This window comes from Manis pentadactyla, chromosome 15, assembly GCF_030020395.1.
Source record: "Manis pentadactyla isolate mManPen7 chromosome 15, mManPen7.hap1, whole genome shotgun sequence".
Lineage (NCBI taxonomy): Eukaryota > Metazoa > Chordata > Mammalia > Pholidota > Manidae > Manis > Manis pentadactyla.
In genome coordinates this window covers 64702375-64716595 of record NC_080033.1, presented here as the reverse complement: position 1 = coordinate 64716595, position 14221 = coordinate 64702375, and the positions used below count along the sequence as shown (strand labels likewise).

At 43.9% G+C, this 14221-nt stretch overlaps 1 protein-coding gene across 1 annotated transcript in view; it reads left to right on the top strand.

The window, feature by feature from the left end:
- Positions 1-12517, top strand: part of MAF (MAF bZIP transcription factor) — a 310576-nt gene extending 298059 nt beyond the window's left edge. Inside the window, exon 3 of the transcript XR_008994033.1 lies at positions 11965-12517. The gene's annotated coding sequence lies outside the window, so the exon portion shown is untranslated. The remainder of the gene's footprint in view (positions 1-11964) is intronic.
- Positions 12518-14221: the final 1704 nt, after the last annotated feature.

Here is a 14221-nt window from a genome sequence, read left to right as displayed (position 1 = left end):
TTATGAACCTGTTCCCAGTCCCCAGTCTGAGCTCTGGGGTCCACACAACACATTTTCACCTCTGCATTTCAGGGTCTTAAACAGGACCAATGTTAAGAGGTGCTTAACATTGTTTGTTGAGTGAATAAATAACCCATCCTATAATTTCTCATTATTTAGGCAAAGTTCCTTCTTCATTGCATGCAAAACTTGCATTGGTAGTTGTTCATTAAAAATAGCCTGTCTTTATGGTAATACTTTTCCAACTGTCACTGCAGTGGAGTCTGATATCTGGGACTTGTGCCATGTCTAATCACGTTAGGGGAATAGCTTGGGCTACTTTCAGGGAACAGATTTGTGTCAGAGAACAAATAACTCCAGGTATATATTTCCCTGAACATTTTGATTTTTAGTTATCTGTCCTGTCATCAAAGCGGATGCTCATGTGTAATGGGAGCCAGGCAGGGAGGGTATAAGCCCCACACCTCCATCTCATATTGGGTGCAGTGTTTCTAAGAGCCTTCTCAGTTAAATTCTCCATGATCTAGACTGAGAAACTGGACTATATGATCTTTCTTTATACAGTAGGGAAATTGTCAAATCGATTAGGGAACATCGAATTCTGGAATATCGTACAGGTATTTGCAAAAGCGGAGTCAATAACATGGGAATGTTCTTGTACAAAGTTTGTCAAGTATAGAAGTATTGCCGATGAGTGTGAGGATAGGAAGAAAACACATCCATATTCATATCTCCCCATATTCATATCTTGCCAACACAGACTTTTTAAGAGATCACAGTGTATTTTCTTTGTCTTTTTGATGTGTATTTTGTCTACGGAATTATCTTAACCCCTTTATAATATTTTCTTTCCTGTTTTCTTCTTTTTGCAGTACAAGTGCCCCTTTTATCAAAGGGGTGGAGTGAGCCAAGAGATAGAAAGATAGGCAGGCTGGTGTCTGATAACTAGACAGCCCATAACACGAAGATAAAAATCAAACTTGAAGTGAATGGGCAAACCATTTTCCTTTGTGTTTGGTGTGTGGACCACTGTCTTCTGTCTCATAGGCCATTTTATTTCACTCCTGTTATCTTTCAGGACCTCTACACTCCTGTAGACTTCATTTGATGCATTTCCCCTCCTTTCCAAAAGCCAAACTAATGTGACTACACAGAAGAACATGATGTTTTTTATTTTAATTTGCTTTGGGGTGATTTTTAAAATAGGTCTTGGAACCAGTTTGATAAACTGCAACCTGTTTCAGACAAGTGATGATTGTTTTTGGACAAAGAAATACAGGACATAGCCCTACCCCCATAGCATTAGGGGACATTACTGAGGGGAAATGGGTCAATAAAAAAATGTGTGCTTGACCTCACCCCCAAATAAAAGGGCAACAGAGGAGCTCAGGGGCCCATCTTGCTGTTAAATAGGTGCAACCTGCCCAGAAAAGTTGGAGTATAATCTTAGACTATTAGATTCAGAAAGGTCGCTCCATGATGGGAAATTGATATCCATTACAAGTCTACGACGTGTCAACTATGCTCCTCTGCCTGACTGATTCCTCCAGTTTCTAAAAGCAACCACGTGAAATGTGCATTTTCAGGTCAACTTCTTTGCAGACACAGAGAAGCCTCATTTCTTGCTGAAGGTTGCTCATCTGTAGAACCAAGATTTGACCCAGGGTTCTTCCATTGTACTGCATGGTTCCCCAGGACTGTGGCATTTTTTGAAGTCAGTGAGTCTGTTTTCACAGGTGATAAAACTAACACCCAGTTTGCTTGAGACCACCTAGCAAGTCAAGGGAAGAGTCTAGGATAGGCTTCCTGTACCTGATGTCTAGTCCAAGGCCCAGGAGGCAGATGGGCCACGTTCTGAGCCATGGTGCTTCCTCCCCTATCATGCCTGGTGGTCACACCTGCTCTGTGTTCTTTCTGCCACTGCCAGTGGTACCCACAGAAGGCAGGAAAGACAGAAGCCATGGTCCAGTCAGGGTCCTGGAGAGAGTTTCCCTCTCATTACCTGTTCCTGTACCCATTCTTCAGAAAGGCTCAGTGCCATTCAATTCTAGAAACTTAACTGTCTAAGAACCAGGGATGTTTCTCAAAGTAAGGACTTTTCTACAGGTTCCCTTGCAAGGATGTGATTAAATGCCACTGCTCTTCCTGGGTGGTTGATGTTTACCTCTTGAGAATGGAGGACTTGATATAGTGTTCTTATTGTAATTTTTCCCTATAAGCAACTGTCCTACAAACTGATAAGAATCCTTTTTGATTGGATGGTAGTGCTGTGTGCTTACCACTGCATGAAAAAGGCCTATAAAAGCAGAGCTTGATTCATATACAGGTTGAGACAGCTCAGAGCCACAGACATCCCCTTATTCTATGAGAAAGTGAATTTAGGACCTTTTTCAGCACCAGGTTAGGACAAAACCTAGCACCTTGCCCTTTGACATGGAAAGAAGGGGTCCCAGCCCAATGGGCTGTCATCAAACCTTTGCTCAGAGCCTGGCCCGCTGGCCCCTCTGGAAGTCTCAGTCAGCAACCCGAGTCCTGGCACCATTAGCCTATTCCCCAGGTCTGTTTGCCTGGTCCTCTCTCCCCTCCCCACGGGTGGGTGGAGGCACTGGGTGGTCTATACACTGTACACTGCTACTTGCCCCTCATTGGCCAGATCAGAACAACGGGGCCCAGCTTTGGGCTGCGCATAATTTTCTGACACTTTTACGGTTCCATGTTCTCCACCAAGGCAAGAATTCCACAGTGGAAAGGGAGCTCCACCTGCAAATAGAGGGACCATCAAGGAGACACCGAGCAGAGCACCTGTCCGCCAGATGAGCCCTGGGCACCATGGGCTCACCCTGGCAGCAGAGTCACTGTAATTGCTGTTTTCATGGCTCCATCAAACCCTGTTTACTAGGGAGCAGAGAGCCATTCTGGTCTAGAGGGGAGGGATTTAAAATTAAGGCTGTTGACCTCCTGTTATGGCCCAGACCCTGAACGAGGCCTTCATCCTCACAAGTCCACATGGCCTGGGGCCCTGGCTCTCTCTTTCTCAAAGAAACCAAGAAGTGCTCAGGATCCAACAACTGGATGGGTGAGGAGACGGCTTGAATGCATCTACTGAACCTTTTCTTCTGCCTTATATTCTTTCTTCAAAAATCTTTTTGCTCTGGATTCTCTGTTGTCAATTAATGCCCTACCTTGGCAATGCCCACCACACCCATTAGAGATTCAGTCTGATGTTGCTGTCAGGAGAAACTGGGGTCCACCTTGCACAACTTCCAGGGGCACTGTGCTCACTGGGGTCTAGGTAAACTCTTCTCTTGCTCCAACTTCTGTAAAAGTGGCTCCCAGGTATAAGCCCTGAGGAAGAACTCCGGCTAACCCCACCCCACCGCCAAAACTACATTTGTCTTCCTGAGCAAATCGCCTCTTAACTCAGCCCGAGTGGAACTACTGGAGAAATGTTTGAATTTTCAGCCATACCAAGTACCTTCTGCCTTACACACCTATCTCGGTGTATCTGTAAAAATGCTAATGGTCAGGGATGCCAGCCATGCCAAAGGACATGAGCCAGGGTGAAGACCTGGCAGGGAGTCAGGAATTATGAATAGCAGTTTGTGAAAACTTACAATCACAGAAATGCACTCTGACCAATTTGTGAAGCTTTGCTTTCCAAAGCCTTGAGGATTAAAAGTCAGAGCCAGATCTGGTGATCTCAGTCTTACTGATGAGGCTCATGGTGCTAATATCAGAGGATCATAGCAATCTTGTTCTTATTTAGACTGATAATTGGTAGATGCATTTTTTGGATAGTTTTCTTAGTTACTCATTTTTTTTTCCCGATGTGTGCTTTTAATCCTTTCCTCCCAAATAGAATGTCACAAAACTCAGGGGGAAAAAAATTTTTTTTCAGTTCAAAATAATAAGTTATCATTCAGATTCTACATAAGAAGTCCTTGCCTGAACCCAGGATTTCCACTCGATAGTTAAGAGTAATGTTAAAGATACTTTTATGTCCAAATACTTCTAAGGTTTTTTAGGGAGAAGATTTACTTAGCTTAGCATAAGATATGTAACTTTACTTTTCCAACAATATATTTTTTAACTTTACATTAGCAGAGATCAGATGGGTAAACTAAATCAATAGTTCAGCTTATCATTTAGTTCAGACTTTTAGCAAGCTAAAACAAAACAGAAAGAGAAAAGGGGCGTGGTTACTTCCATAGTCTGGGTTCTGCCAAAGCTTGATGTGAATGCTCAAGGTTGATATGAACACACTAGGTGGAGTGGTGAGGAGCTGGATAGCTGGAGTCTGTTATTCAGCCTTGGTAGGATGTCAGAATCCAGCGGAGGAGAGCCTCTCACTGGATACTCACCTGGCCAAAGCCACAGAGAGGTGGTGTTATCAGTCATGTACAGCAACGAAAGGCATCCATCATTCGGACAACCAGCCAGCTATTGGAAAGAATAAAGTGACCAGAAATAATCTTCTTGCTTTTATTTGTCAAATGTACTTTGTATGATGCAGCCTTAAAATTTCCCACCCGGTTTCTGTGAAGCTTGAAAGCCATTCTGTGTGTGTCAATATGTCAGCCCAAGAGAACCTTCTGGAGAATCAATTACTAGACTCGAATCAGCCCACAGCTGTGCTCCCAAGCTTAGAGAGGCAGTGGAGCATGTTTTACAGCCATTCGCATGTTTCATCTTTGTTTTTACAAATTTTGCTTTTTAAAATGTGGTAGGACATAGTTTCATTGTAGAAAATGTGGGAAGTATAGATAAGCATAAAGACAAAAACTCCCTTACATTTCCTCTACCTGGAGATAACCACTGTTCACACCATTCAGCCCCTTCTCTCGCTCTGTCTTAATACATAATTTGTATGTATGGAAACACAAATGTATATTTGTTTAATAAAGATGGGATCATACCCTACAAACTCTTTTGTAACCTACATTTTTCACCTAATGCCTCAAAACATTATTTTCATCAATTCAGTTTCTTTCACAGCATCATTGCATGGCAGTCCTGCCTCCCACTGCTAGACATTTAAATTGCTATCAGGTTTTCATTATTATTATTATTGCTTTTGTTGTTGCTTTAAGAAAATCTTTTCTCTACCTGTGTCCCTGAGAACATTATTGTTTGTTAACAAACAGGTGTCTTAAACAACAGTGGCCAGTGTTCAAAGGACTTGTGGTTAAACACAGTTAAATTTTTTAATAATAAGATTCATTAGTATGTTAATGCAGCTTTTGAATTCCAGAACTTCTGACACTGCTACAAACACACACACACACACACACACACACACACATCATCATCATCATCATCATCTCTCCAGACTAGAAGACCTGCCTTCAGGATTAACATTTAGAACTCGAATTTCTGGTCAAAGGGTCTGTTATATATTAGTAATAATGCTAATTGTGATTTTATTTTAAACAGTATTTACTATTAATGAAAGTACCTATTTTTACATTAAATATATAGATACAGATACACAGATGTACATATATCTATATATATCTCTATATAGGGAGAGCTATATATGTGTGTGTGTGCGTTTTCCATGTCTACTGCTTCTATAATTTAAGAGTGCTGCAGCTGTGAAGGCTGTGGGCGATTTTGAGAGACTTATGCAGGCTTCTAGAAGCTTCTGGAATCTTGTTCAGGAAACAGGGTGATCTGATTGAAATGTTTCCTACATCATCTAGGAGGATCTGCTCAGCCTCTTCCCCTGAAGTGGGTTTGAAGGCAGCCACTCATAAGAATAAAAAAACCAAGTACTGTGCCACAAAGTCCTTCAAATCTAGGTCGCGCCAGGTAAAATTCCCCAGGCCCACATCTGAGGGGAGCTTGTCTCAGAAACCCAGGCCAAGATTCCGAACCTTTACCAACATAGCCCAGAAATGCTTCAGACTTCTCTCAGCAGGTTCTTCTGCTGCAGAGCCATCCGCGGTAGAACACCACCGGAAGGCTGGCAAGACGGCGGACCCGAAGTTTAGGTGGATTCTTTCATATTCAGCCAGTTTTTATTTCGCTGACACAAAGCTCCTGCCCTCTCCTGTCTTGTTTCCAGAGGGAAAGAGTGTTTATACCAGGTGACTTTAACGGGCAGCCCAAGTGAAGTTAACACGGCCAAGCACCAGATAGGCAGAGTATCTGGGGAAAATGAACTGATCAACAGCAAACCCACGTGGGTGAAGACACTTCTGCTCTGTTCAAAGAAAACTCTTGGCAGAGATAAAAAATCAGCGGAGTGGGTAGCCCAGGAAAGATTTCTTGCAAGTAGGTGTCCAGAGCCTTAAAATTTTCCATATTGCTTGACACTGCGTTCTTTTCGGGATCCACATTAAAAAAATAATCAAATTATCCCCCCAAATATTATGCAAATACATTTATGGAAGCATTATTTATTTAAATGAAATATGGTAGTGGGGACCTTGGCTCTAGAATAACAATGCAATGATAAAATAACTATGGTATATCTGTTCACTCAGTACAGGATCACAGTCATTGACTATGTATCAAGAATGTACTTAGTATGAAATATATAAAGCTGTGTATGGAGTATAATCATGATGTAAAACTAAAAAGACACAAATGAATTTTAAAACATATTTTTAAAAAAATGAAACTATTTCAGACTATTTTCAGGGGTTGACTTTGAGTGGTGGGACCGAGGGCACATTTGTTTTTCTGATTTTTTTCCCCTAAGTTTCAACGCTACACATTCTTTTTAACTTTCTAGTAAAAACAGCACTGAATTTTATGTAAAAGAAAATTATTCAGCAACTACTTCCCACACTATGTGTAAATATGATGAAAGTACTCTTTTTTCCCCCCCGGAACCAACCTCACAAGCCATATTTAAAAGATAGAGAAAAAGAATAAAACTATATTCAGGTGGATTAGTAATGGAAACCACATTTATTCAGCTCGGACGAGTCTAAACAAGTCTGTATATAGGAAGTAAAACAAGGGAGGAATGAAGTTGGAGGAGTAAAGGAAACCACAAATGCAGAGTAGCTTGGAGACACACGGGCTCAGAGAGGTGAAGTTACTGGGACAACATCACACAGGAAGTGGTGGCCCCAGGATTCAAATGTTTGCCTCATTGGTCAAAAGGAGACAGTAACATTGAATTCCCAGATCATGAGATTTAAATGAACAAAAACAGCATTTCAGTTCACCATTTTGCACATGGTATTGGTAAGCACTCAGGAAGTGGCACTACTTTTTAAGAGTGGATTTTCTCATCTGGGTGCCCAGTATCAAATGAGAAATTGTCCTGATTCCGATGCAAAGGACAAGTCTCTGTGAACCTCAAATAAAATCAGGAAAGCTGGAGGGAGGCCTGGTGCATCTTTGATCTGAATGAGGAGTGGGAATCCTCTACTTGCATATTCCTATTTTGAAAATTAAAAGAAGCCTTTATTCTGTCACCCCTAAGATGCAGCAGGGCATGGCCTTGTAAGTGATCAGCTTAGGAGGGAGGCAATCTTTCCGAGTGGTGTGCGCACTTCATAGAAGTGGGCAGCACTTCAGCCCGTGGGGTGAGTATGCAAGACAGAATGGACCGAAGAGGCCTGCATGTTATATTTGCACCGCATTCCGATAGGGTCCATGCAGTGCTTCAGCTGTGACTGCGAAGGAAACAGACAGGGAGCTCGGTAACTGGATAAGATGGTAAAGACGTCACAGCACTGTTGAACAGGTGTTTTTTCTACCCAAACTGAACGTAGATGCACCTGGCATTTCCACTCTAATTAAAATGGTGAACTTGGTCCAGTGGGAAAATGACAGACAAAATGCTTATACTTTAAATAAGGAGACTGGTTGCTTGGGGGGTATTTTATATACATAGTACTAGACTGTGATAATATGAAGTTAAAATATATAAAATAAAAAGCGTTAAATGACAACACCCAAGAGCAGATGAGGTGCTAAAGAAAACAGAACTATGTACGTTCTGAGGGCTGGAACCCTCCCAGACAGCACACGGCCATATGCAACAAGGGTCAGATGCGAGCTCTTGGACCCGATGGTTTCAGCTCTGCAAATGTGTGCTGAGGTCAATGCATAGAAGGAAGGAACTGCATAAGGATGCTAAGTGCGCCATTAGGGCTAACAGCAAAGACTAGAACCAACCTAACTGTCCCATAGTAGGAATTTCCAAATGATGACCCACCAGCATGGTGATGTATTAGGTACCCATTAAAATAGCTGAAAACTGAGACATAAGATAATTTTATTTATCTCATTTAAAGGTAAAAGGGAGGCATGACACCAATAGTAGGAAGGCTTGAAAGGTAATACAGTAAATGAAAATACCTGCATTAGAATAGTGGTCTTTGAGTCTTTCCTTTCTCTTTTAAAAGTTGTCTTTACTCGGGGACTCTCATCAATAAACATCATTCAGAGCAGGGTTTCCAATGATCAGGGGGATACTTTTATCAGGTGATACGATTTAGTGAACTCCACCCAGCTAGTTCGGATACGTTCACAGGCACAAAGAGCTAACACACAGGGCAAGCATTGCTATTTTAGAGGCTCTTTGTTACATAAACGTCTATAAACGGTACCTGCTAGTGACCAGAACACGCAGCCATTTTGCAAGCCGAGGCTTTCTGGCCCAGTGCTGACCTTAATGAAAGTAATCAGGCCTCCTTCACTGAAGTTCAAAACAAAACCACCCATAACCCCATTTAAAGAACAAAACCACAAGCCGCAGCTTCAGTCATTGCCGGGGATGGTTCGGTTTCTTGTTTCCTATTGATAAGTTGCAGAAAGGTCTCCCTTCATCAACCGTGAAAGTGGAAACTGGCTGCCTTTTGGATTGAAACTAGCAGGGGAGAGCAACTCAGGAAGAAAATGTAGAGAAACCGGTTCCCTCTTCCTGTTCTGGGTGGGTCCATGGCACGGGGGTGGGGGGGGGGCAGGGGTGGAGTCTGGGCATTAGCGTCCATTAGACGCTAAGCCCAGGAAAACAAGGCCAGACGCAGGCCTTCTGCAAGCAGAACAGGAGACAACGTCTACGGGGCTGAAGCCAATATTGCTGGATAAATGGCCTGTACAGAGAGCTTTTGTAAGGTTTATACTAGGCACCGGGCACCAGGAGGAGAGTCAGACCTTATGCTGAGGCAGGGAGCCAAATAGTCTTCCTTTGTGAATAATTCACCCATTGCAGAAATTAAATGTACGTACACTGCTGGCCTACAGACCACCCACTGCACTGTGGGACGTAGTGGAAGGCACATGGACTTGACGGTGATGGACTCGGATTCAAATAGTAACTCTGCCACTCCGTGGCTCTGGGGCTGTGGGTAGGTTACTGTCTTGTAAAACTCCGTTTTATCATGTGAGCATACAGTTAAGAAGATAGGTGTGATTTGCCTAGATCCGCAACTGGCACATAGTTGATGCTCAGTAAATAGCTTCTGCAATTAGCAGTAGTGATAATGGTAGAGTAGGGTCATTATTATGTGATTAAAGTATGTATCATATATATGTACACATTACATATATAATCTATTGCATATATGTATGCATATGCATACATACATACATCACGGCAGATGAAGGGCTTATAGTATAATAAGCTAAAAAAGACCTGAGGCTTTATGCCACCCACTTGTTCACCTGTCCAGGAATTCCTCCTCAGAATTAGCCAAAGAAATAAGATTAATATTTCTGGCTGGAGAAATGACGCATAGGGACTGGCAGGGTCTGAGCGGATTCAGGGCGTAGTGGACAAGGGAGTCCCGGTTATTGTTCTTGGGCCTCGTTATTGGTAAGTAACCTGGGGAGCTCCTGATGAAGATGATTAGAACCTCATGCACTGCGAAGACTCCTACAGACCTGGGAGATAAATCCCTTTGTATCAGGAACTATGGGGAAGTCACAACTCTTTGACTTTCCACAATGCAGCATGAGCATATGTTTGTCGAATGAATGAGTATGTGGAGACCTAGTCTATCTGCCTTAGAGAGCTTCTGGATTGAGGAGAATACTCATCCTCCCCTTCCCAAGTCCCCCAAAGCCACATCTTGCCCCCCAGATGCAGGCTCCATATGGAACTCAGTCAGCTCAGAGGCAGCCGGCCAGCCCTCCCTTGGTCTCTGTGGTATTTTGAGCATCACTTTTCATTGGTGATCCTGCAGCGTCTTCTCGGCCCCAGCTTAACTTCTACCTGCACCAGATGCCTAAAGCTTAGCTGGAGTCAGTCCCATAAAGTCACTTCTCTGCTCTGCCTGAGACCTCGAGATGGGGCATCCTGTCGGACAGATGTGCTTCACACAGTGGCACTGGTGCAGGGCAGCTTCATGACTTTGAAATCAAACAGGCCCAGCTGTGAATGGCAGCTCGGCCACTTAGGAGCAAATTATGAAACTTCTCAGCCTCAGTTTCTTCATCCATGACAGGAAGAGGAGGGCTGTCAGGCAGGGCTGTGGTCATATTAGAAATCAGACTGATGTGCAGCCTGCTTAGCAACATTACGCTCACAATGGTGGGATTTACGTTCATGAGCATAATGCCTAGTCACCAAGAACCCTTCTTCAGCAGTTTTATAATGTTACATGCTTACGGTATATGGCAGGGGCAAGTCAAGGCACTGTGACCACAGTTGTGAACAAAACAGACAAATCTCAGGACGTTTATATGATAGGAGGTAGAGAGAGAAAGTAGTAAACAGACACATAATATATCTAATAGTGTTAACTGTTGTGGAGGAAAACAAGGGGTGGACAAATGGGGCGCCACCCTGAGTGCACTGGCCAGAAATGTCACCTCCTCAGAAAGGGTGTAATATCTGAGCAGGGACCATAAAGCCATGTGGGTGGGAGCTATGCAGGTCTCTGGAAGAGAAGCATCTTGGCAGAGGTATAAAGTCCCTGAGTAGAGAGTGTGCAGGGCATATTTCAGGACATGAGAGGGCTGGAGTGGCTACAGGTAGTGGGTGAGGACAAAGTGTTAGAACCTGAGCTCAGAGAGCTAGCTGGGGACCAGACTGTGAATGACATCCTCGGCTATGGTAAGAAATTGGTACACTGTTCATTGACATGAGAAGTCGTATCAGTTAGCATCTGTTGCATAACAAGTAATCCAGAAAGTTATGGCTTAACATAAACATTTATTTTTGCAGTTCTATGGATTGACTGGGGAGTTTCTTCTCCCCCAGCAGGAGCTGAATAGTCTGGGTGGTCTCACTCACATCTAATGGTTAGCTTCGTGTCAGTTTGGGTGGCAACCATGTGTCTCTCATCATCCAGTAGAATAATCCAGACCCATTCATATGATGGTGGTTGCAGAGTTCCACAGAGCGGCAGAAGAAGGGTGAGCCTCAGTGCAGAATCACTTTCCAAATTGGCCAAAACAAGTTGTAAGGACCACCCAGGGGCGGAGACCAGCAGGAGAATTTTGACCACCACTCTTACAGACAAGGTCCCTCAGAAACACTGAGGGTTTGGACCAGAAGTGACATAATCTGATTCATAGTTTTGAAGAGGTTATGATAATAGGGATTTTCTAAGGGAGAATAGAGCCAGACGGGAGGAGGCAGCCAGGCTCTGGGCCACGGGAAAGCAATAGTGTTTGACGACTGCACTGCACCCCAGAGCCTGAAGCCCAGAGATCCGTGATGCCTGCAGCTGGCGTCACTGGGAGGAGGAACAGAGGGATGGACACCCCACCTCCTCCTTCCTGGTATTTCGGCAAAAGTGTTCTCTGTTCTCTGCATCTCGTAGAAGGCACTTTCTTACCTCCCTGCTGGAATGGCTTGGAAACCAAGGGGCAAGTGGCAAAGAGCCCCCAAACCACCCCCAACATAGATAGATTCTCTCACCAGCAGGAACTTGGTAATTACAGGTTGAGCAAACCATTGAGGACAGAAATAATGAACTTGAAAGTAATAACAAAACTTCCAAGGTGAAATTAAACAATAGTCATTTTTCTTTTTCTTTCTCTCTCCAACAGAAAATACAATGCTGGCATGCTAATCGCGTGAGACAACTTGGCCCACAGACAGCCACAAAGCACAAAAACAAACACAAACTCAGAGAAGAAACAAGAATGGTGTTTTCCTGGCGTCTACAAGAAGTGTTTTATTTTTCCTCCAGATTTCTTTTCTAAAAAAAAAAAAAAAAAAGACAAACAACAACAAAAAAACAAAACTGAAACCAACATGTAAAGAAACAATACAGACTTCAGGTGACAGTATCCAAGCATGTTCTTTTATTAAGCGTAGGATGAAAAGAAGCAGGGGTAGTTTAAGCAGAACTCTAAAGTGGGAGGGCCAAGAGGCTGTTGACCTCCGCCATTGGGCTGCTGCTTGGAACTGAATGAAGAACAAAGGGAACAGCTTTTTCTCCCCCACCCCAGAAATATCCTGCATATTCTTACAGACATAATACTTCCCCTCCTGCTTGCCAAGGTATCTAGGGAATGATTGGCAGAATAGGTTTGTTATACTCGCTAAAGAATTTTTGTAAAGCTTTGGCCTGGGAGCCGGTGGACCAGTACTTTTGGGAGCCACCAGCTGTCTGTCCCACCCATTTCTGGGTGTCACTTCCATCGTGACTGGCCAGCCCAAGGTTCAGGGAGCTGTCGTCCCAGGAATTGCCAAGCCCACTCCCACATGGTCAGGAGGAATGAAATGATTATCTCCTGGATCAATGCAGCGGGATAAACATTGGCGTTTTCCTCCCTCAGTAGGAGAGAGCCCGCTCCTGGTGGCAGCGTGGCCGTGGTGTGCTGTGGTGGTGGCTGGGCGGGACAGGGGCACACGCTAGTCTAAACAGTGAGACAGAATTGTTTGTGCTTCTACAAGGAGACAAGGAACCCACCTACCAACTAATAAGCATGCATTTCAAACAGGCCACCCCTGGGAAAGCAAAGGAACCCAAACGTCACCCAGCCCTGGAAAAGAGATTTTTGCCCCTGGAATTCCTTGCCTCCCATTGGAACTTTTGTGATTAATCTTTTTTCCTTTACTTTGGCGGATCTGTGTCGGAGGGACCTGAAAAGCCTCTGGATAATAAGTTGGAAGGGGCCCAGCGCTGACAGTTACGTGTGTACACCCACAGGGTGGGTGTGTGCGCCATCCTCGCTGGAGCTCCCGCTTAGCTGGATTGGCCGGCGAGTCCTTCCTGGACTAACCTCTCGCTGATCGCCCACAGGGCCCGGGCCGTCTCTTCACTCTGGGCTTCGCGAGAGGGCACGCAGCGGCAGCAGTTGTTGAAATACATGCCTCCCAGGCCCTCAAGCTCCGGAGCGGCAGCGCAGTAGACAGTGGTGGCAGCTCCTTGTTGCTGGAAATCAAAGAAGAAAGACCCCAAAAAATGTTTTTGTTTTTTTTTTTTAGGAAAAGAGGTGATGAGCTATTTTATTATGGCTGGAAATTAGGAAAGCCTCTCCCCACCTGGCTCAGTTGCAACCAGATCTCAGCGTGGCAAATGGTATTGAGCGCAAAGCACAAGGCTGTAAAAGGTGCGATGTGACCATCCTGGAGAAACGAGGCCATAAACTCTGCCCGTAAAGCTGGTGTAACTTTTTACACCTTGTAGAGGAAAAGGCTTCAAAAATAAATACATGTATCAACAAATCACGTCAGATGTCTCTTCTGAGCAAAAAGGATGGTCTCCTTTGAACATGCAAGAACAATTCATCCAGCCCCTTGACTTCTCAATGCCTAATGTAATTTAACACCAAGATGTTTCTAGAACTTTCTGTCTGAATTAAACCAAACACTCTTGACAATGGCCATCAGGTAGAAAACCCACAAGGGACTGGTGCCAGGTCTTTCCTTTATTCTTTGCTCACGGTGCTGCTAGGGGAAGGGTTTGCAGTGCTTGTGCAGGAGTGTTTAAGACACACACATATATACATACTTATACCTAATATACATACACACATATACATACATGCCTCATGCAGAAACACTGCGCATTTATAAACTCATCCAGATCCTGTGGAAACCTTTTTCTAAATGTCATATTCATCCTGCATTTGCAATGGCACATTAGCTAAGGGGACTCATTTCTTCCTAGCACACTTCAAAATGCAAGTTGCAATGACTGCAATTGATCCCTTTTGAGTCACCTTTTGAGTAACAGTGGGTGCTGTGGCTAGCGATGTGTGTGCCGATCAGGCACCCTGTCACCTGGGCAGACAAAATACTGTCAGGGAAGCTGTAAAGAGGGCAAGAAATCACTTTGCTTTGCAAGCCATAATT